This window comes from Bombina bombina, chromosome 6 (genome assembly GCF_027579735.1).
Source record: "Bombina bombina isolate aBomBom1 chromosome 6, aBomBom1.pri, whole genome shotgun sequence".
Lineage (NCBI taxonomy): Eukaryota > Metazoa > Chordata > Amphibia > Anura > Bombinatoridae > Bombina > Bombina bombina.
This window is the reverse complement of record NC_069504.1, coordinates 24,333,144-24,357,686: the sequence shown is the minus strand read 5'-3', so window position 1 is coordinate 24,357,686 and position 24,543 is coordinate 24,333,144.

Genomic DNA, 24,543 nt, shown 5'->3' with positions numbered 1-24,543 from the left:
ATAGGAGCAGTGCACTTTATCTCATTACAGAATCCAGCTGGTAAAGCTCTGTATTTTATACTGGTTCCACCATCTTGTAGCTCACGTATTGTTACATCATGTGATAGGAGCAGTGCACTTTATCTCATTACAGTATCCAGCTGGTAAAGCTCTGCATTTTATACTGGTGAAACCATCTTGTAGCTGTGTATTGTTACATCATGTGACAGAAGCAGTGCACTTTATCTCATTACAGAATCCAGCTGGTAAAGCTCTGCATTTTATACTGGTGCCGCCATCTTGTAGCTGTGTATTGTTACATCATGTGACAGAAGCAGTGCACTTTATCTCATTACAGAATCCAGTTGGTAAAGCTCTGCATTTTATACTGGTGCCGCCATCTTGTAGCTGTGTATTGTTACATCATGTGACAGAAGCAGTGCACTTTATCTCATTACAGAATCCAGCTGGTAAAGCTCTGCATTTTATACTGGGTGCCGCCATCTTGTATCTGTGTATTGTTACATCATGTGATAGGAGCAGTGCACTTTATCTCATTACATAATCCAGCTGTAAAGCTCTGCATTTTATACTGGTGCCACCATCTTGTAGCTGTGTTTTGTTACATCATGTGACAGAAGCAGTGCACTTTATCTAATTACAGAATCCAGCTGGTAAAGGAGAATTTTATACCGGTGCCGCCATCTTGTAGCTGTGTATTGTTAAATCATGTGATAGGAGCAGTGCACTTTATCTCATTACAGAATCCATCTGGTAAAGCTCTGCAATTTATACTGGTGCCGCCATCTTGTAGCTGTGTATTGTTACATCAGTGATAGGAGAAGAGCACTTAATCTCATTACAGAATCCAGCTTGTAAAGCTCTGTATTTTATACCGGTGCCGCCATCTTGTAGCTGTGTATTGTTAAATCATGTGATAGGAGCAGTGCACTTTATCTCATTACAGAATCCAGCTGCTAAAGCTCTGCAATTTAAACTGGTGCCGCCATCTTGTAGCTGTGTATTGTTACATCATGTGATAGGAGCAGTGCACTTTCTTTCATTACAGAATCCAGTTGGTAAAGCTGTGCATTTTATACTGGGTGCCGCCATCTTGTAGCTGTGTATTGTTACATCCTGTGATAGGAGCAGAGCACTTAATCTCATTACAGAATCCAGCTTGTAAAGCTCTGTATTTTATACTGGTGCCACCATCTTGTAGCTGTGTATTGTTACATCATGTAATAGGAGCAGAGCACTTTATCTCATTACAGAATCCAGCTGGTAAAGCTATGTATTTTATACTGGTGCTGCCATTTTTTAGCTGTGTATTGTTACATCATGTGATAGGAGCAGTGCACTTTATCTCATTACAGAATCCAGCTGGTAAAGCTCTGTATTTTATACTGGTGCCGCCATCTTGTAGCTGCGTATTGTTACATCATGTGATAGGAGCAGTGCACTTTTTCTCATTACAGAACCCAGCTGGTAAAGCTCTGCTTTTTATACTGTTGCCGCCATCTTGTAGCTGCGTATTGTTACATCATGTGATAGGAGCAGTGCACTTTATCTCATTACAGAACCCAGCTGGTAAAGTTCTGCATTTTATACTGGTGCCACCATCTTGTAGCTGCGTATTGTTACATCATGTGACAGGAGCAGTGCACTTTATCTCATTACAGAATCCAGCTGGTAAAGCTCTGCATTTTATACTGGTGCCGCCATCTTGTAGCTGTGTATTGTTACATCATGTGACAGGAGCAGTGCACTTTATCTCATTACAGAATCCAGCTGGTAAAGCTCTGCATTTTATACTGGTGCTGCCATCTTGTATCTGCGTTTTGTTACATCATGTGATAGGAGCACAGTGCACTTTATCTCATTACAGAATCCAGCTGGTAAAGCTCTGCATTTTATACTGGTGCCACCATCTTGTAGCTGCGTATTGTTACATCATGTGACAGGAGCAGTGCACTTTATCTCATTACAGAATCCAGCTGGTAAAGTTCTGTATTTTATACTGGTGCCACCATCTTGTAGCTGCCTATTGTTACATCATGTGACAGGAGCAGTGCACTTTATCTCATTACAGAATTCAGCTGGTAAAGCTCTGCATTTTATACTGGTGCCGCCATCTTGTAGCTGTGTATTGTTACATCATGTGATAGGAGCAGAGCACTTTATCTAATTACAGAATCCAGCTGGTAAAGCTCTGTATTTTATACTGGTGCCACCATCTTGTAGCTGTGTATTGTTACATCATGTGATAGGAGCAGTGCACTTTATCTCATTACAGAATCCAGCTGTAAAGCTCTGCATTTTATACTGGTTTCACCATCTTGTAGCTGTGTATTGTTACATCATGTGACAGAAGCAGTGCACTTTGTCTAATTACAGAATCCAGCTGGTAAAGTTCTGCATTTTATACTGGTGCCACCATCTTGTAGCTGTGTATTGTTACATCATGTGACAGGAGCAGTGCACTTTATCTCATTATAGAATCCAGCTGGTAAAGTTCTGCATTTTATACTGGTGCCGCCATCTTGTAGCTGCGTATTGTTACATCATGTGACAGGAGCAGTGCACTTTATCTCATTACAGAATCCAGCTGGTAAAGCTCTGCATTTTATACCGGTGCCGCCATCTTGTAGCTGTGTTTTGTTACATCATGTGATAGAAGCAGTGCACTTTATCTCATTACAGAATCCAGCTGGTAAAGCTCTGCAATTTATACTGGGTGCCGCCATCTTGTAGCTGTGTATTGTTACATCCTGTGATAGGAGCAGTGCACTTTATCTCATTACAGAATCCAGCTGGTAAAGCTCTGTATTTTATACTGGTGCCGCCATCTTGAATCCGTGTATTGTTACATCATGTGATAGGAGCAGTGCACTTTATCTAATTACAGAATCCAGCTTGTAAAGCTCTGTATTTTATACTGGTGCCACCATCTTGTAGCTGTGTATTGTTACATCATGTAATAGGAGCAGAGCACTTTATCTCATTACAGAATCCAGCTGGTAAAGCTATGTATTTTATACTGGTGCTGCCATCTTTTAGCTGTGTATTGTTACATCATGTGATAGGAGCAGTGCACTTTATCTCATTACAGAATCCAGCTGCTAAAGCTCTGTATTTTATACTGGTGCCGCCATCTTGTAGCTGCGTATTGTTACATCATGTGATAGGAGCAGTGCACTTTTTCTCATTACAGAACCCAGCTGGTAAAGCTCTGCTTTTTATACTGTTGCCGCCATCTTGTAGCTGCGTATTGTTACATCATGTGATAGGAGCAGTGCACTTTATCTCATTACAGAACCCAGCTGGTAAAGTTCTGCATTTTATACTGGTGCCACCATCTTGTAGCTGCGTATTGTTACATCATGTGACAGGAGCAGTGCACTTTATCTCATTACAGAATCCAGCTGGTAAAGCTCTGCATTTTATACTGGTGCCGCCATCTTGTAGCTGTGTATTGTTACATCATGTGACAGGAGCAGTGCACTTTATCTCATTACAGAATCCAGCTGGTAAAGCTCTGCATTTTATACTGGTGCTGCCATCTTGTATCTGCGTTTTGTTACATCATGTGATAGGAGCACAGTGCACTTTATCTCATTACAGAATCCAGCTGGTAAAGCTCTGCATTTTATACTGGTGCCACCATCTTGTAGCTGCGTATTGTTACATCATGTGACAGGAGCAGTGCACTTTATCTCATTACAGAATCCAGCTGGTAAAGTTCTGTATTTTATACTGGTGCCACCATCTTGTAGCTGCCTATTGTTACATCATGTGACAGGAGCAGTGCACTTTATCTCATTACAGAATTCAGCTGGTAAAGCTCTGCATTTTATACTGGTGCCGCCATCTTGTAGCTGTGTATTGTTACATCATGTGATAGGAGCAGAGCACTTTATCTAATTACAGAATCCAGCTGGTAAAGCTCTGTATTTTATACTGGTGCCACCATCTTGTAGCTGTGTATTGTTACATCATGTGATAGGAGCAGTGCACTTTATCTCATTACAGAATCCAGCTGTAAAGCTCTGCATTTTATACTGGTTTCACCATCTTGTAGCTGTGTATTGTTACATCATGTGACAGAAGCAGTGCACTTTGTCTAATTACAGAATCCAGCTGGTAAAGTTCTGCATTTTATACTGGTGCCACCATCTTGTAGCTGTGTATTGTTACATCATGTGACAGGAGCAGTGCACTTTATCTCATTATAGAATCCAGCTGGTAAAGTTCTGCATTTTATACTGGTGCCGCCATCTTGTAGCTGCGTATTGTTACATCATGTGACAGGAGCAGTGCACTTTATCTCATTACAGAATCCAGCTGGTAAAGCTCTGCATTTTATACCGGTGCCGCCATCTTGTAGCTGTGTTTTGTTACATCATGTGATAGAAGCAGTGCACTTTATCTCATTACAGAATCCAGCTGGTAAAGCTCTGCAATTTATACTGGGTGCCGCCATCTTGTAGCTGTGTATTGTTACATCCTGTGATAGGAGCAGTGCACTTTATCTCATTACAGAATCCAGCTGGTAAAGCTCTGTATTTTATACTGGTGCCGCCATCTTGAATCCGTGTATTGTTACATCATGTGATAGGAGCAGTGCACTTTATCTAATTACAGAATCCAGCTGGTAAAGCTCTGCATTTTATACTGGTGCTGCCATCTTGTAGCTGTGTATTGTTACATCATGTGATAGGAGCAGTGCACTTTATCTCATTACAGAATCCAGCTGTAAAGCTCTGCATTTTATACTGGTGCCACCATCTTGTAGCTGTGTATTGTTACATCATGTGACAGGAGCAGTGCACTTTATCTCATTACAGAATCCAGCTGGTAAAGCTCTGCATTTTATACTGGTGCTGCCATCTTGTAGCTGCGTATTGTTACATCATGTGACAGAAGCAGTGCACTTTATCTCATTACAGAATCCAGCTGGTAAAGCTCTGCATTGTATACTGGTGCCGCCATCTTGTAGCTGCGTATTGTTACATCATGTGACAGGAGCAGTGCACTTTATCTCATTACAGAATCCAGCTGGTAAAGCTCTGCATTTTATACTGGTGCCACCATCTTGTAGCTGTGTATTGTTACATCATGTGACAGAAACAGTGCACTTTATCTAATTACAGAATCCAGCTGTAAAGCTCTGCATTTTATACTGGTGCCGCCATCTTGTAGCTGTGTATTGTTACATCATAGGAGCAGTGCACTTTATCTCATTACAGAATCCAGCTGGTAAAGCTATGCATTTTATACTGGTGCCGCCATCTTGTAGCTGTGTATTGTTACATCATGTGACAGGAGCAGTGCACTTTATATCATTACAGAATCCAACTGGTAAAGTTCTGCATTTTATACTGGTGCCGCCATCTTGTAGCTGCGTATTATTACATCATGTGACAGGAGCAGTGCACTTTATCTCATTACAGAATCCAGCTGGTAAAGCTCTGCATTTTATACTGGTGCCGCCATCTTGTAGCTGCGTATTGTTACATCATGTGACAGAAGCAGTGCACTTTATCTCATTACAGAATCCAGCTGGTAAAGCTCTGCATTTTATACCAGTGCCACCATCTTGTAGCTCACGTATTGTTACATCATGTGATAGGAGCAGTGCACTTTATCTCATTACAGAATCCAGCTGGTAAAGCTCTGCATTTTATACTGGTGCCGCCATCTTGTAGCTCACGTATTGTTACATCATGTGATAGGAGCAGTGCACTTTATCTCATTACAGAATCCAGCTGGTAAAGCTCTGCATTTTATACTGGTGCCACCATCTTGTAGCTGTGTATTGTTACATCATGTGATAGGAGCAGTGCACTTTATCTCATTACAGTATCCAGCTGGTAAAGCTCTGCATTTTATACTGGTGCCGCCATTTTGTAGCTGTGTATTGTTACATGATGTGACAGGAGCAGTGCACTTTATCTCATTACAGAATCCAGCTGGTAAAGCTCTCTATTTTATACTGGTGCCACCATCTTGTAGCTGTGTATTGTTACATCATGTGACAGGAGCAGTGCATGTTATCTCATTACAGAATCCAGCTGGTAAAGCTCTGCATTTTATACTGGTGCCGCCATCTTGTAGCTGTGTATTGTTACATCATGTGACAGGAGCAGTGCACTTTATCTCATTACAGAATCCAGCTGGTAAAGCTCTGCATTTTATACTGGTGCCACCATCTTGTAGCTGTGTATTGTTACATCATGTGACAGAAGCAGTGCACTTTATCTCATTACAGAATCCAGCTGGTAAAGCTCTGCATTTTATACTGGTGCCACCATCTTGTAGCTGTGTATTGTTACATCATGTGATAGGCGCAGAGCACTTTATCTAATTACAGAATCCAGCTGGTAAAGCTCTGCAATTTATACTGGTGCCACCATCTTGTATCTGTGTATTGTTACATCATAGGAGCAGTGCACTTTATCTCATTACAGAATCCAGCTGGTAAAGCTCTGCATTTTATACTGGTGCCGCCATTTTGTAGCTGTGTATTGTTACATGATGTGACAGGAGTAGTGCACTTTATCTCATTACAGAATCCAGCTGGTAAAGCTCTCTATTTTATACTGGTGCCACCATCTTGTAGCTGTGTATTGTTACATCATGTGATAGGAGCAGAGCATGTTATCTCATTACAGAATCCAGCTGGTAAAGCTCTGCATTTTATACTGGTGCCGCCATCTTGTAGCTGTGTATTGTTACATCATGTGACAGGAGCAGTGCACTTTATCTCATTATAGAATCCAGCTGGTAAAGCTCTGCATTTTATACTGGTGCCGCCATCTTGTAGCTCACGTATTGTTACATCATGTGATAGGAGCAGTGCACTTTATCTCATTACAGAATCCAGCTGGTAAAGCTCTGCATTTTATACTGGTGCCACCATCTTGTAGCTGTGTATTGTTACATCATGTGATAGGAGCAATGCACTTTATCTCATTACAGTATCCAGCTGGTAAAGCTCTGCATTTTATACTGGTGCCACCATTTTGTAGCTGTGTATTGTTACATGATGTGACAGGAGCAGTGCACTTTATCTCATTACAGAATCCAGCTGGTAAAGCTCTCTATTTTATACTGGTGCCACCATCTTGTAGCTGTGTATTGTTACATCATGTGATAGGAGCAGAGCATGTTATCTCATTACAGAATCCAGCTGGTAAAGCTCTGCATTTTATACTGGTGCCGCCATCTTGTAGCTGTGTATTGTTACATCATGTGACAGGAGCAGTGCACTTTATCTCATTACAGAATCCAGCTGGTAAAGCTCTGCATTTTATACTGGTGCCATCATCTTGTAGCTGTGTATTGTTACATCATAGGAGCAGTGCACTTTATCTCATTACAGAGTTCAGCTGGTAAAGCTCTGCTTTTTATACTGGTGCCACCATCTTGTAGCTTTGTATTGTTACATCATGTGACAGAAGCAGTGCACTTTATCTCATTACAGAATCCAGCTGGTAAAGCTCTGCATTTTATACTGGTGCCACCATCTTGTAGCTGTGTATTGTTACATCATGTGACAGAAGCAGTGCACTTTATCTCATTACAGAATCCAGCTGGTAAAGCTCTGCATTTTATACTGGTGCCACCATCTTGTATCTGTGTATTGTTACATCATGTGACAGAAGCAGAGCACTTTATCTAATTACAGAATCCAGCTGTAAAGCTCTGCATTTTATACTGGTGCCGCCATCTTGTAGCTGTGTATTGTTACATCATAGGAGCAGTGCACTTTATCTCATTTCAGAATCCAGCTGGTAAAGCTCTGTATTTTATACCGGTGCCACCATCTTGTAGCTGCGTATTGTTACATCATGTGATAGGAGCAGTGCACTTTATCTCATTACAGAATCCAGCTGGTAAAGCTCTGTATTTTATACCGGTGCCACCATCTTGTATCTGTGTATTGTTACATCATGTGATAGGAGCAGTGCACTTTATCTCATTTCAGAATCCAGCTGGTAAAGCTTGTATTTTATACCGGTGCCACCATCTTGTAGCTGCGTATTGTTACATCATGTGACAGAAGCAGTGCACATTATCTAATTACAGAATCCAGCTGGTAAAGCACTGTATGTTATACTAGTGCCGCCATCTTGTAGCTGCGTATTGTTACATCATGTGATAAAATCAATGCATTGTCACAGATCATTGTTTTTACAGCTATTTATCAACTGTACCTGCATTTTGGATCATCTCCCCGAATAAAAAGCAGAAGCTTTACATATTTCCATTTTTTTCAACACAGTTTAAAAGTTACATAATAAATATAAAAACCCTCAGGAATAATATAGAGAAATTAAGCCATTGCATATTTGTACAGCTCCTGATCTGTACTATGCACCCTAATATGAAGTGCACAGAAGTGCTGGTCAAGAAGACAATATCACAGACCTGTGAGTATGCGCCGCTGTGCTTTAATTCTTGAACACCAATGTGAAGATGCCGAGTTTCCCTAACCAGCACTTTTAAAGGGTGAAAATAACCGAGATGTTTTGCAGAGAGCTGCAGACACAAGAAGAAAAACAATATAGCATGGTGAGTAAAGTAGTTGTGCCCATAGGGGCAGATGTATCATCAGTCTGTCCAACAGCGGATCATGTCCGACAGACTTTGATGAATGCCAACAGCATACGCTGCCGGCATTTGTCATTGCACATGCAGTTCATGTGAACTGCTTGTGCAATGCCGCCCCCTGCAGATTTGCGGCCAATCGGCCACTAGCAAGGGGTGTCAATCAACCCAATCATATAGGATCGGGCGGATTGATGTCCGCAGCCTCAGAGCAGGTGGACCAGTTCGGGAGCACCAGTCTTAAGACCGCTTTTTCATAATTGCTGTTTACGGCGAGCCTGAAGAATCGCGGAGAAGCAGGAGCATCAAGCTCCATTCAGAGCTTGATAATTCGGCCCCATAGTGACAATGTTTCCTTTGACAGCAAAGCAACAGGAAGTGTATGCTTGTGCTCAGCCCATCATTAGGGAAATATTGTTCCTTGAATTAAAATCTACAGACATAAAACTAAATTTAGATGCCGCCATGTGCCTTTAAGTTTCTGCTTGTAGAACTCACACGAGATATCACACGAGTGCATGAGAGTCTGGGCTCTATTCCTTGTGTCTCTTTCTACAGCTCAGTCGTTGTGGGCAGACTCTCATGGTGTGAGAGAGATGAAAGTAAATGGTAAACAGGAGAATGAGCGTATATTTTGTAAAGAACTCACGTTCCCTTGAGGTTATATTGAACGGATGAAATACTGATAATGATTATATGAAGCTATTCCTAGGAAAAAAGGGTTTTACTTCCCTGGGTCTTAGGAAATCTAAATGGTATTTCTTTAGAGATTGTGTGTAATCACTGTTTGTATTTATGCTAAACAATCTACAAAGCCATTTGGCCAGATTATGGGGCCTATCTATTAAGCTCCGGATAGAGCTTAGGGCCCCGTGTTTCTGGCGAGCCTGTAGGCTCGTCAGAAACACCAGTTATGAAGCAGCGGTCTAAAGATTGCTGCTCCATAACCTCATTGCCGCAATTCAACCCGATCGAGTATGATCGGGTTGATTGACACCCCCCTGCTGGTGGCCGATTGGCTGCGATTCTGCAGGGGGCGGCGTTGCACCAGGAGCTCTTGTGAGCTGTTGGTGTAATGCTGAATACGGAGAGCGTATTGCTCTCCGTATTCAGTGAGGTCTGGTGGACCTGATCCACACTGTAGGATCAGGTCTGCCAGACTTTATTAAATAGAGGCCTATGGGTGGAGTGCAAAATTGCGCTTCACAAGCGTGATATTTGCACTCCACTCATAATACTAGCGCTCACAATTGTGCACTGGTATTAGAAGTGACTCGCAATCGTTCACATTGCATGAAAGCTGAGCGCACTTCCATAGGCTCCAATGGGAGCCTTGTTCTCATACTGTGAGATCGCAGTGGAGTAAGTCAAGCAGCAATGGGCAGCAAATTGAAATATATATGTATATAGGCAGCCCTGGATGAAAGTATGGAAGGAGTGGCTTTTGACCCCAAGAAAGGCAAAATGTAGCAAAATGGTGAACAGGAATGAGGTTGGTGGGTGGTTTTATGTGGAGGGGTATTTAACAATCCCAGGAAGCAGGGCCATATTTGCCATGAGGCAAAGAAGGCATGTGCCTACATGTGCCTTCCATGGAGGGGCGCCTGTCTCTCTGCTCCATATGCCATTTCTGCACACCTCTGCTGCTCTGCCCTCACTCACCAGGGTAGATAAAAACTTTGCCCTAATCCAAGATGGCCGCCACACTAACAAGACTGGTCAATTTCTCCAGTGAATGCAGACAGAGCAGCTTGAGAGTAAGTGTGTGGGGGTTGGTTCTTTTATGGGGAGAGACAGTGAGTGACTATTTGTGCGCTATTATAGATCGCTCTGAGTGCATGGTGGTCATGTATTAGCAGCAGCGGCTGTCAAAATCAAAATGACAGATTGTACAGTCAGAGGGCAGTCTTTTATATAAAATACACATAGATATGAAAATTATTGCTAGAAATGTGAAATGCCAGGGCTGTTGCACAGGATAAACACACTTTAAAAAAACAACTGACCCTTGGTTGCTTGTGCACATTGCAGGCTTGGTAAGCAAAGTTTCTAAATGAAGCCTCAGTCTAGACAGCCTGCACTTTACTTGCATAAATTATATTTTTTTTAAAATACTGTTCTGACTGGAATCTCATCATACTGGGCAAATACTTTCTGGAGTGTTTTTTTATAGATCATGGAATGCCTTTTATGTGGCAAAAGGTATGGGATGCAGCCGGATGATGTGGAGTGGCTGACATTTTTTCTTTTCTAGTGGTGGACAAGTTGGTGGCTGGGGTCAGAACTGGTAATGCTGATAAAGGACAGGAGGCCACACAGGACAGGGTGTAGCATGATGGGGATTCCATTGTACTGGATGATATATTCAGTGACTTTGATGAGGGTGATTCGGCGACTGGACCATCGGGACCTGTCATGGCTAGTAATGTTGGGGAAGCTTGTAGCCTTGGAGCAGCTGTTGAGGTGTCTAACTCCTCAATCCCAGGGTTTTAGGGAGTCTGACGGCAGTACTTTAAGACACTCTGGAGGGGCTAGCGAGGGCAGCAGGGAGGCTGACGAAGGCAGAGAGAGGGGACTGGGTATTATGGGGACTGCTGTTTTCATTCCAGGACAGAAGAACTTTACGTGGGAGGGAGAGATTAATGGCTGGATCTTGAGGTGGTACACGGCGGGTATGCTCCCAGTCTCCATTGCTTAGGAGGGACAGGGATCAGGACCGTCCCCAACTTGGGGTTGCTTGGACAGATGTTCTAGAGGCAGGAGCAGGAAACGAAGGTGCTTCTCGTCTGCCAGGGTGACTTTGCCAGTTTGTAGAAGACGGTCGCCAAAATAGAGGAGATCGGTTTGAGTGGCTAAGGTGGAAGCACCTATACCTGGGAGGAGCGCTGAGCAGCCTACTGGACTGGTGACGGCTCATTAGGTGACAAGTGAGGTGCTACAAGGGGGTGGGGGTTACCTCTGTGGTGCTGAATATGAGGGTCAAAATGCGTTGTTGCAAGGAGAGAGGAGCAGTTTGGGGAGTGCCACTGCCGCAGGTGTGTGGGGGCATGGTCCAGAAGGGATGATGGGTGTGAATAGCCTAGGGAGCTCTGTGGGGATGGTTCCTGGAGTGTTGCAGCTAGTGGCAGTGGGTATCGCAGTAGCTCCAGTGGCAGCAGTCCCTCCTGGTAATACCAAGGAGGTGGTCCCTGAGGTTAGTTCAGGCGGTAGTTCGGCCATTGGGGGGGTGTTGAAGGTGTTGGAGGAGGCCTTTCGGAGGCCGTGCTTATGCTCAATCGGTCAACTGGGGCTGCACTTAGTGGTGGATGTGAAGGAAAATATTTTGAAACGTGTGAAGGAGGAAGTTGCCAAAAACATTCGGGAACTGGTTGCGGGCCTTTTGTATCTTGGCTAGTGTTATCACAGGATCATGGCTGTAGGCTGGAAGGAGGTTTGAATGACAGCCATTGCGGTCAGGGTGACGCCACAGGCTTGGTATGCTTGGGCGTGCTCGGGCTGATTATTGATGGGCCGATAAACCGCTATATTAAATCTGCGTAGAGTATCTCTGCCTTGTGGTCTGTAGCAGTGTCCCTTGGCCATTTTTCTAGAAGGGGTTATTTATATAGTTATTATGTAGGCCCCGATTGCCGCCACCCGTGATTTATCTACCTGTCGTTGCCAGTTCCCATTGCTGGTATTAATAAATACGACCCACGGGTCTTTCACCCACCTATTGTGTCGAGTTTTATTGACAAAGCATTAAATTTATCTGTTAAGTGTTAAGTTATCGTTTAAATGTTACAAGCAGACACTCAGGAGATGTAGGGCATTTAATCCCTTAAGGAAGTGCAGAGCAAATAGCCCGGAGCGTAGCTAAGGGTTAAGGCCTGGTTGAGTGAGTGCTGCTGCTGTGTGTGTGTTGTTACAATGTTGCATTGTGTTGGGAGGGGTTACCAACCTTATATATGGGATGTGCAGGGATTCCACTTCCTCTTTGTCCATGTGGATCCCTGGAAGATCTCTCCCCACCCTCCCATCCCTGTTATGCATTGTTGATTTGAAAATGTATGTAAACGGCGGCAATCGTTTTTCTCTTTAGAGTCTCTATTTGAGACTAGGTGTCTGAAGCGGGAAAGGGTTACTCGAACTACTTCCTTAAGTCCAAGGACGGAAACTTGAGCTCCCCAGTTACTGACATGCTGTGCGTCAAGTCAAGGCTGGACCTACTGGTTGGGAGTTTCTAATGCTGGCACCCTACTCTGGCGGGTGGTCAGGATCACGGCTGCAGGCTGGAAGGAGGTTTGAATGACGGCCATTGCGGTCAGGGTGACGCCACAGGCTTGGTATGCTTGGGCGTGCTCGGGCTGATATAAACCCCTATATTAAAGCTGCGTAGAGTATCTCCGTCTTGTGGTCTGCAGCAGTGTCCCTTGGCCATTTTTCTAGAAGGGGTTATTTATATAGTTAGTATGTAAGCCCCGATTGCCGCCACCCGTGATTTATCTACCTGTAGTTGCCAGTTCCGATTGCTGGTATTAATAAATACGACCCACGGGTCTTTCACCCACCTATTGTGTCGAGTTTTATTGACAAAGCATTAAAGTTATCTGTTAAGTGTTAAGTTATCGTTTAAATATGTTACAAGCAGACACTCAGGAGATGTAGGGCATTTAATCCCTTAGGGCCTGTTTCCATACACACACACACAAACATGTACACAGAAATACACAAAAATGTGACACACACACATACACAAACATGCACACACACACATGTACACACACATGCACACACACATGTACACAAACATGCACACACACATGTACACAAACATGCACACACACATGTACACACACATATACACAAACATGCACACACACACATACATGCACAAACACACATACACAAACATGCACACACACATATACACAAACATGCACACACACATATACACAAACATGCACGCACACATATACACAAACATGCACACACACACATATACACAAACATGCACACACATATACACAAACATGCACACACACACATATACACAAACATGCACACACATATACACAAACATGCACACACATATACACAAACATGCACACACACACATACATGCACAAACACACATACACAAACATGCACACACACATATACACAAACATGCACGCACACATATACACAAACATGCACACACACACATATACACAAACATGCACACACATATACACAAACATGCACACACACACATATACACAAACATGCACACACATATACACAAACATGCACACACATATACACAAACATGCACACACACATACACAAACATGCACACACACACATACACAAACATGCGCACACACACACACATACACAAACATGCACACACACACACACTTACACAAACATGCACACACACATATACACAAACATGCACACACACATGTACACAAACACGCACACACACATGTACACAAACATGCACACACACACATGTACACAAACATGCACACACACATGTACACAAACATGCACACACACATGTACACAAACATGCACACACACATGTACACAAACATGCACACACACATGTACACAAACATGCACACACACATGTACACAAACATGCACGCACACACATATACACAAACATGCACACACACATACACAAACATGCACACACACACACATACACAAACATGCGCACACACACATATACACAAACATGCACACACACACATATAAACAAACATGCACACACACACGTATACACAAACATGCACACACACGTACACACACACATATACACAAAAATGCACACACACATATACACAAACATGCACACACATATACACAAACATGCACACACACACACACACACACACATATAAACAAACATGCACACACACGTACAAAAAAATGCACACACACATATACACAAACATGCACACACACATGTAAACAAACATGCACACACACATACACAAACAAACACACACATGTACACAAACATGCACACACACATATACACAAACACACACATGTACACAAACATGCACACACACAAATACACACATATACACACACATACATGGACTTACACTTACGTGAGCACACACACATATACAAACATGTACACACACTTATACAAACATGTACACACACATATACACACACATACATGGACACACACTTATGTGAGCACATACACAAACATGCACACACACACATATACACACATGCACACACACATATACACAAACATGCACACACACATATACACAAACATGCACACACACATATACACAAATATACACACATGCACACACACATATACACACATGCACACACACATATACACACATGCACACACACATACACAAACATATACACAAACATGCACACACACACATATACACAAACATGCACACACATACATGTACATTCATATCTACACAGACATATACACAAACATGCACACACAACACAAACATGCACACACACACACACATATACACACATGCACACACACATATACACAAACATGCACACACACATATACACAAACATGCACAGACACATATACACAAATATACACACACACATATACACACATGCACACACACATATACACACATGCACACACACATACACAAACATATACACAAACATGCACAAACACACATATACACAAACATGCACACACATACATGTACATTCATATCTACACAGACATATACACAAACATGCACACACAACACAAACATGCACACACACACACATATACACAAACATGCACACACATACGTGAACACTCACTTACATGAGTACACACACACATACACACACACATATACTCAAACATGCACACACATACACAAACATGCACACACACACACATGTACACAAACATGCACATACACACGTACACAAACATGCACACACACATATACACAAACATACATATACACAAACATGTACACACATACACAAACATGCACACACATATACACAAACATGCACACACATATACACAAACATGCACAGACACCTATACATAAACATGCACACACACACACACACACACATATGCACAAACATTCACACACATACACAAACATGCACACACATGCACAAACATGCACACACATACACAAACATGCACACACACATATACACAAACATGCACACACACATATACAAACATGTACACACATACATAATCACACACTTACGTGAGCACACACACATGTACACACATATACACAAACATGCACACACACATGTACACAAACATGCACACACACATGTACACAAACATGCACACACACATGTACACAAACATGCACACACACACATACACAAACATGCACACACATATACATAAACATAAACACACACACACACATATACACAAACATTCACACACATACACAAACATGCACACACATACACAAACATGCACACACACATATACACAAACATGCACACACACACATATACAAACATGTACACACATACATAAACACACACTTACGTGAGCACACACACATGTACACACATATACACAAACATGCACACACACATGTACACAAACATGCACACACACACATACACAAACATGCACACACACGTACACAAAAATGCGCGCACACACATATACACAAACATGCTCACACACACACATATACACAAACATGCACACACATATACACAAACATGCACACACACACACATATACACAAACATGCACACACACATGTACACAAACATGCACACACACACACATATACACAAACATGCACACACACACATATACACAAACATGCACACACACATATACACAAACATGCACACACACACACACATATACACAAACATGCACACACACACATGTACACAAACATGCACACACACATATACACAAACAAAAACACACATGTACACAAACATGCACACACACACACATGTACACAAACATGCACACACACATATACACAAATATACACACACATACATGAACTTACACTTACGTGAGCACACACACTTATACAAACATGTACACACACATATACACACACATACATGGACACACACTTACGTGAGCACATACACAAACATGCACACACACACATATACACACATGCAAGCCTTTTTTAGCCCGGGCAGGTCTCTGCTGGGTTCCCGGGCAATTGCGCACCTTGGCACTCTCAGCGGCGTCCCACGGGTATTTGCTGCGCAGTTCCGGAATAAGCTCTGCCCCAAAGGGCCGGCGTGTGTTTTGCCACGTGAGTAAGCATCGCGGGGTGGCCACTCCGGTTGGAGTGTAACAGATCCCACCATGCAGGCCGGTCGCAAGAGCAGCCTAGTTCCAGTTTCAAGCCTTTCACTGCCGGAAAGGGTGGCCACCCCACTGAGGGTAGCCGCAATTGGTAGCCGTAATTCGGATAGGAGGGTGGCTGCCTTGATAGGCGGCGGCCTCCGGCAAGGATTCATTATCCCCTTCAGCTTCGCAGTATAGGGTCTATGAAATTGGCATACAAATTTCCTAGCGTTGCGAGGAAAAAGAGGGACAGGGGGATTTCTTTGGGCCGCATGGTTCCTCTCTCCTCTTGGAGTTGTTCCTAAGAGGGAGCCGGGTAAGTCCCGGCTCATCCAGTACCTTTCCTTCCCTAGAGGGAGGTCGGGCAGCAACGCTATTTCCCCTGAGCCAGTTCGGTTTACTACCACTCCTTTGATGACGCGTTATCACTGGTATGGAGGGCAAACCTGGATGTGGTATCAGCATTTCAGATGCTTCCCATTCATCCCTCCTCCTTACGCCCAGGGGATGTTGGCGTGAGGGCAAGTATTTTGTGGACAAAGAGCTTGCCTATGAGCTGTTCTATATCATGTGCTCATTTTGAAGCCTTCAGAGCTTCTTGCACTGGGCCATCTCAGTGATTGCTGTTTTGATGGCCTGGCACATTGCCTGGACGATGTCCTGCTGTTTGGATATGCTAGATACGCTGTGTGTGCTTTCCTGATGAAAGTGATTCGATTTTGCTGGCCAGAATTGGTGTCCCTGGCGGAGGGTAAGGCCCAGTGCCTTTGCACGTGCCTTACCTTTTTGGGTATCAAGATTGACTCATTGTTAATGCAGCGTCATTTGCTACAAGATACGATTGCCCGTATGGTTGGTACGGTTCGGGAAATCGGATCCTTTGTTGGTTCCATGAAGGATCTCCAGACCATGCTGATTCTTCTGAATTTCGCCGGTAGGATTATTCCTATAAGCAGAAATTTTCTTTGGCGCCTCGAAGGGCGTACTGTGGCGAGCGGTCACAAGCGAGTGAGTTTAGTGTAATGGCAGAAATGTTCGATGACTTGGCAGTATGGGGACAATTCTGGAACCATTTTTAATGAGATCTGCTCACGGGCGAAGTCTGTTCCTTCCAACATGGTAATTCAGTTGTTTACTGATGCGGCAGGGTCTCACGGGTGGGGGGTCCTTCTTGCCCGGTCACTGGAGTGCCGGCCCATGGCCTCGGTCATGGGTTCTAAGGGGCTTGTTAAGAAGTTTAGCCTGTTAGAGCTCCCCCCCCCCCATTATTATTGCCTTTGAGGTCTAGCGTGAGCAGCTAAGGGATCAGGAGGTCATTTTCTGGATGGATAACAAGAGCGTCATGTTGCTGTTAACATGCTCTCGTGGGGATCTCCCGCGGTAGTGCGGTACCCTTGCATGCTGGTGCTGAAGTGTCTGCACCCAGCGTCCAGAATAGAATTGCTGATGCGCTCTTTCGTTTCAATGGAAAGCATTCTATGCGTTGGCTCCTCAGGCGGACATTAACGGAGTAGTTTGTTCCTATTATTTATGGCAGGTAGTGCCTGTGGGTGATTTTTGATTGCCATGATCCGTTCTTCGCTGGCCCTCTCTACTTGAACCACTTAGGTGAAGCATTGGTCTAAATAGATCACCTTCTGTGATAGGACGAGCCAGCCATCTTGAGGTGTTGTCCAATGGGGTCTTTAGGGACGGATCAACGAGCTTAAAGGTAATGGGGTTTTTCTAAAGGGTCAGTCAGATCTCGGTTGACTGCCGTGTCCTTCTTCTGTAAATTTATGGCCTCTCGGCTCTTCAAGAACCTTCCTGGTCGGGCAGGTGTTGAGGGGCTGGGGGGCGTATGGTGCCCAGAACAAGGGACGTTAGGGAGCCCGTTACCATCAAGAGATTGGTTCCTGTGTCGAACTGTGCCTGTGGTGGGTTCTCCGCTGCCTTTGGGCTGGTTTTTTCATGGGGCACTTAGGGTGGTACAAGCCCGGGGGTCTGTAGGCCTCCTCATGTCAAGAACGACGAGTCATCTGATCTAATTTTCCTCTCCAGATCAAAGACAGACCAAGAAGGGAAAGGAGGTGGACATTTTAACCCGCCACGTGGGCTCAGTTTGTTGCCCAGTCAGGTTGCTTAGGACCTATATGGACGCGATCCGGAGGGTCCATTACAATTTTTGGTTCACGAGGACGGTTCCCGTTGACCAGATGTCAATGCAGGAGAGGTCTGAGCTGGGCAGCATGAAAAGCGGGCCTTGACCCAAGGGTCATTTCCCCCACTCCTTCAGGGTTGGAGCGTCTTCCGCTGCCGCGGGTTTGTGTTGGTCTGCCGACCACATTAGGGGCGTTGGGGAGATGGAGGTCTAAGAGATACATGTTGTATGTTAGGCCATTAACAATATGAATGTTTTGTTTTCTTATGTTGCGATGTTCCCAGTTAACTGTTGTTTCTTTACAGGGCCAAGAGATGGTCCACTGAGACTTCTGATCGTGGGTCACTCCTACATTCACTGGGCGGAGCTGAGAGCGATCGTGAGCCCTGACGGGCAACAACTGGGTTCCCCCCCCCATTAGGTCACTGTTAGGTGGCTAGGTCGTAGGGGTTTGAGTTGGCAGGATCTGCCTGGGTTGCTGCACGGGGCATTGCACAGGTGGGACAAACCCCAAGTTATGATCATTCACACACGTGGTAGTGATATGGGGCTCCTGCCGTGCAAACTGCTCAGTGGGGTGATTCAGTCTGATTTGTACACTTTCCAGACATGGATCCCAATGTTAAGATAGGGTGGCCAATAGCATCCCCAGAATTGAGTGGTGCCATGTGCAGCCCACAGGGTGGCCTTTCAGGTCAGAAAGAAACTGAACAGTGAGGTTAGGATTTTGTCCTAGCGCATTCAGTAGGCCCTGAGAGGGGCATCGACCTGTTCCTGGGTAATTTGAGGCGTGCTATATTATTACATTATTATTATTATGTGGGTGGCGGCAAGAGCTGTGCCTGTGGGCTATCTCTTGTGGCGGTTTGTACCACGCCCCGGTTTGCCATTAGAGGTAGAGTGACGGCTGGCCCAGGGGGAGGGTAGTCTCTGCAGACGCGCGCCTGGGGCACCTCCCCCCATGTGATGTTGCCGAGAACTCCCTAAGTCTGTGCGTGCAGCTAAGCTCCGCTTGTGTAGGCATTCACGGGCGTGGTCCAATTTCCTAGCGGGGGGTACTTACTCTCCTAGCTAGATTGCCGCCACCTGGTTTAAGGTTTGCTGAGTTGCTTCCAGCCGGTTCCTATGTTCTATAATAAATGCGGACCCTACGGGTCTTTATACCCGCACACCTGTGTTTGTGTCATTATTCAAGTTATGTATTACCAAAGTCATTTATGGTAAAGTAAGTTATAAGTTAAGTTATGTGTCAGTCAGTTTTATGACTCGTAAGTTATTACAGCAAGCCAGGAGGATAGGGCATTTAATTACTTAAGACAGTGGAGGGCAGCATAGCCCAGAACGAACATAAGAATTAAGGCCCTTAGGAGTGAGCTGCTGTGAAGTGGCAACAATGTTGCATTTTTGTGGGTGGGTAACGGGCTCACCTTTAAGAAGCCAAGCTACAGGCCCCAAACCCTCTTTCCAGCTTGTCTTCACAGCTTCCCTCCCGCCCTCCCTTTTCATTGGTAAGGCGGCAATCACTTGGGTGTTTTTATCAGCAGGGTATCTGAGGCAGGATGAGGGCTACACGGCTCGCTTTCTTAAGCCCAAGGACGTTAATTTTTTGACTCCCCAGGTAGTGGCATGTACACCCGCCTAGTCACACCTGGTCCTACTGGTCTGGAGCTTTATAATATCACACCCTGGCTAGGCAGTTTGTACCACGCCCCGGTTTGCCATTAGAGGTAGAGTGACGGCTGGCCCAGGGGGAGGGTAGTCTCTGCAGGCGCGTGCCTGGGGCACCTCCCCCCATTTGATGTTGCCGAGAACTCCCTAAGTCTGTGCGTGCAGCTAAGCTCTGCTTGTGTAGGCATTCACGGGCGTGGTCCAATTTCCTAGCAGGGGGTACTTACTCTCCTAGCTAGATTGCCGCCACCTGGTTTAAGGTTTGCTGAGTTGCTTCCAGCCGGTTCCTATGTTCTATAATAAATGCGGACCCTACGGGTCTTTATACCTGCACACCTGTGTTTGTGTCATTGTTCAAGTTATGTATTACCAAAGTCTTTTATGGTAAAGTAAGTTATAAGTTAAGTTATGTGTCAGTCAGTTTTATGACTGGTAAGTTATTACAGCAAGCCAGGAGGATAGGGCATTTAATTACTTAATAACTGGAGCCATAAAACTGACTCAACCAAATAACTATGTACAACTTATAAACTCTTAAATACTTTACATATAACTGTAATACTTGAATAAACACGCAGACACAGATGTATGGGAAAAGACCCGTGGGTCGCATTTATTGTAGAACCTGAGAACCGGCTGGACTCAACGGGCCAGCTAAAACATGTGGCGGCAATCTAGTTAGGAGTAGGAACCCCCTGCTAGGAAGAATGGACCGCGCCCGTGAATGCCCACACAAGCGGACCTCAGCTGCCGCAGAAGCTTAGGGAGTTCTCGGCATCTTAGAATGGGAGGGACCCCAGGCATGCGCCTGCAGAGATCCCCCTCCCCTGGGCAGCCGTCACTCTACCTCTGATGGCAAACCGGGGCGCGGACCAACCGCCTAACCAGGGTGTAAAGTAAAGATCTCCGAACCAGTAGGACCAGGTGTGACTAGACGCGTATCCATGCCACTACCTGGGAAGTCAAAAACTACCGTCCTTGGACTTATGGAAACAAGCCGCGTAGCCCTCATCCAGCCTCGGACACCTAGCTGAAATACCCTGGTGATGTAGCAGCCTAAAGATTGCCCTATGAACCAATGCAGGGAGGGAGGGAGGGACGCTGTGAAGACGAGCTGGAAAAGAGGGTTTGGGCCTTGGGAGCTGACTACTTAAAGGTAAGCTAAACCCCACCCTCACTACTGCAACATTGTTGCAACTTCACAGCAGCACACTCCTAAGGGCCTTAATTATTATGGTCGTTCTGGGCTGTGCTGCCCTCCACTGTCTTAATTAATTAAATGCCCTATCCTCCTGGCTTGCTGGACAAACTTTAATAACTGGAGCCATAAAACTGACTCAACCAAATAACTATGTACAACTTATAAACTCTTAAATACTTTACATATAACTGTAATACTTGAATAAACACGCAGACACAGATGTATGGGAAAAGACCCATGGGTCGCATTTATTGTAGAACCTGAGAACCGGCTGGACTCAACGGGGCCAGCTAAAACATGTGGCGGCAATCTAGTTAGGAGTAGGAACCCCCTGCTAGGAAGAATGGACCGCGCCCGTGAATGCCCACACAAGCGGAGCTCAGCTGCCGCAGAAGCTTAGGGAGTTCTCGGCATCTTAGAATGGGAGGGACCCCAGGTGCGCGCCTGCAGAGATCACCCTCCCCTGGGCAGCCGTCACTCTACCTCTAATGGCAAACCGGGGCACGGACCAACCGCCACAAGAGATAGCCCAACAGGCTCACCTCTTGCCGCCACACCTATAGATGTATAAGTATAGCACGCCTCAAATTACAGAGGAACAGGTCAATGCCCCTCTCAGAGAGGTGCACCCCGTCCCTTCTGTAGAGGCACCTCTCAGCCGTTGAAATGTTCCCATGTTCCACAACAAACCCTCCTGACTGCCCTAAGAAAATCCTAACTTCTCTGATAATTTTCTTGCGGACCTGGAAAGCTGCGCAATGAGACTGCATATGGCGCCATTCTATCCTGGGAATGATGTTAGACCATCCTATCCTGACCTGGGGAATCCACGCCTGAAACGTTCGCAGATCTGACTGAATAACCGCACTGAGCTGCTTGCAAGGTAGGAGCCCCATATCATTTCCACCGGCGTGGATGATAAGTACATGGGGTTTCTCCCACCTGCGCAAGGCCCCCTGCAGCAACTCAGGCAGAGCTTGCCACGTAAGCCCCCTGCGCCCTTACCACCTAACAGTGACTCGGGAAGAGGGAAACCCCAGCTGACGCCCATCTGGTCTCGCAATCGCCCGAAGCTCCGCCCAGTGGATGTACGAATGCCCCGTAATCCATACTCTCAGTGGACCGCTCCTTGGTCCTAAGAAAAGAAACAGAGGTTAACCATTGCACCTGCAAAACATAATCAACATCTAAACAGTCAAAGGCCTAACATATAACAGATACCTTTGCGACCTCCATCTCCCCAGAGCTCTAATATGGTCAGCTGACCAGCCTAAACTAGCGGCAGTGGTGGCCGTGCCCACTCTAAAAGAATGGGGAGCAATGACCCTTGGGTCAAGACCTGCCCTCGATGCTGCCCAGGCCAATACCTTTCTAAACTGGAACCTAGTCAACGGGGAACCTTCCTCGTGAACTAGGAACTGTGAGAAACCCTCAGGACGCACGTCCATATAGGCCTTGATCAGTCTGACCGGGCAGCAGACAGATTCGTCATGGGCCGGCAAAGATAACCAAGCACCTCTCCCTTCTTGGTCAGTTTTGGATCTGGGGATAAAAACCAGAATAGACGACCCATCGTCTCTGACATGGGGCAGCAAAAGACTGCCCATCTTATTCTTAGAGGGCGGGACAATTTCCCCTACCCTAAGAGCCCTGTGAAAAGCCAGCCCAAAGGCGGCTGAGAACAGGGTAGCTTCGTAGGCGGATGAACAAACCGCCGGCAAAACCTGGCATAACGTTACCAAACGCTCGATGGTAACTGGTTCCCTGAAATCCCTGGCCCTGGGCGCCATACGCCCCCAGCCTTGAAGTACCTGCCTAACCAAGAAGGTTCTTGATGAGTCTGCAAGCCCATTCAATTTGCAGAAGAAGGACACCGCCGCCAGGTGTGACCCAACCGCAGTCTTCGTAAGCCCCACTGGTCACCGTCACAGGAGGGACGGCCCCTGGAGTCACAAAAGGCTATCCACTCCGTCCAGTATTTCACATAGGTAGTCCAGGTAGACGGAGCGAGGGAAGCACAAACCATCGAAATCAAGGGGCCCCATCCAGCGCCACCTGCCATAAGTAAGTGGGACAGGGCAATCCGTTAGTGTCCGCATCGGGCACCAGTGCATAAAATGCTTCCCATTGAAAACGGGAGAGCGCATCCGCAATCCTATTCTGGACGCCTGGGACATGCTTAGCACGGAACACAATATTCAGGTGCAGACACCTCAGCACCAACAGCCTCAAATATCGCACAACCGGAGGGGAACTAGATGAGAGCTTGTTGACAGCATAAACAACGCTCATGTTATCCATCGAGAAAATCACCTCACGGTCGCGAAGCTGATCGCCCCAAATGTCAAGAGCGACCAGGATGGGAAACAGTTCAAGAAGGCATAGGTTTCTAACCAAGCCTCTTTCTATCCATGGGGCGGGCCACGGGCCGGCGCTCCATTGCCCGGCCAAGAAAGCCCCGTACCCGTGGGACCCAGCCGCATCGGTGAACAACTGGATCGCTGCGTTAGAAGGAACCACCTCCCACCACAGGCAGATCCCGTTAAAGTGGAGAAGAAATTCTTCCCAGACCTTAAGATCTTCCAACATCTCAGAAGACACCCGGAACCTCCGAGTCTGCGATCTTTCTCCGCA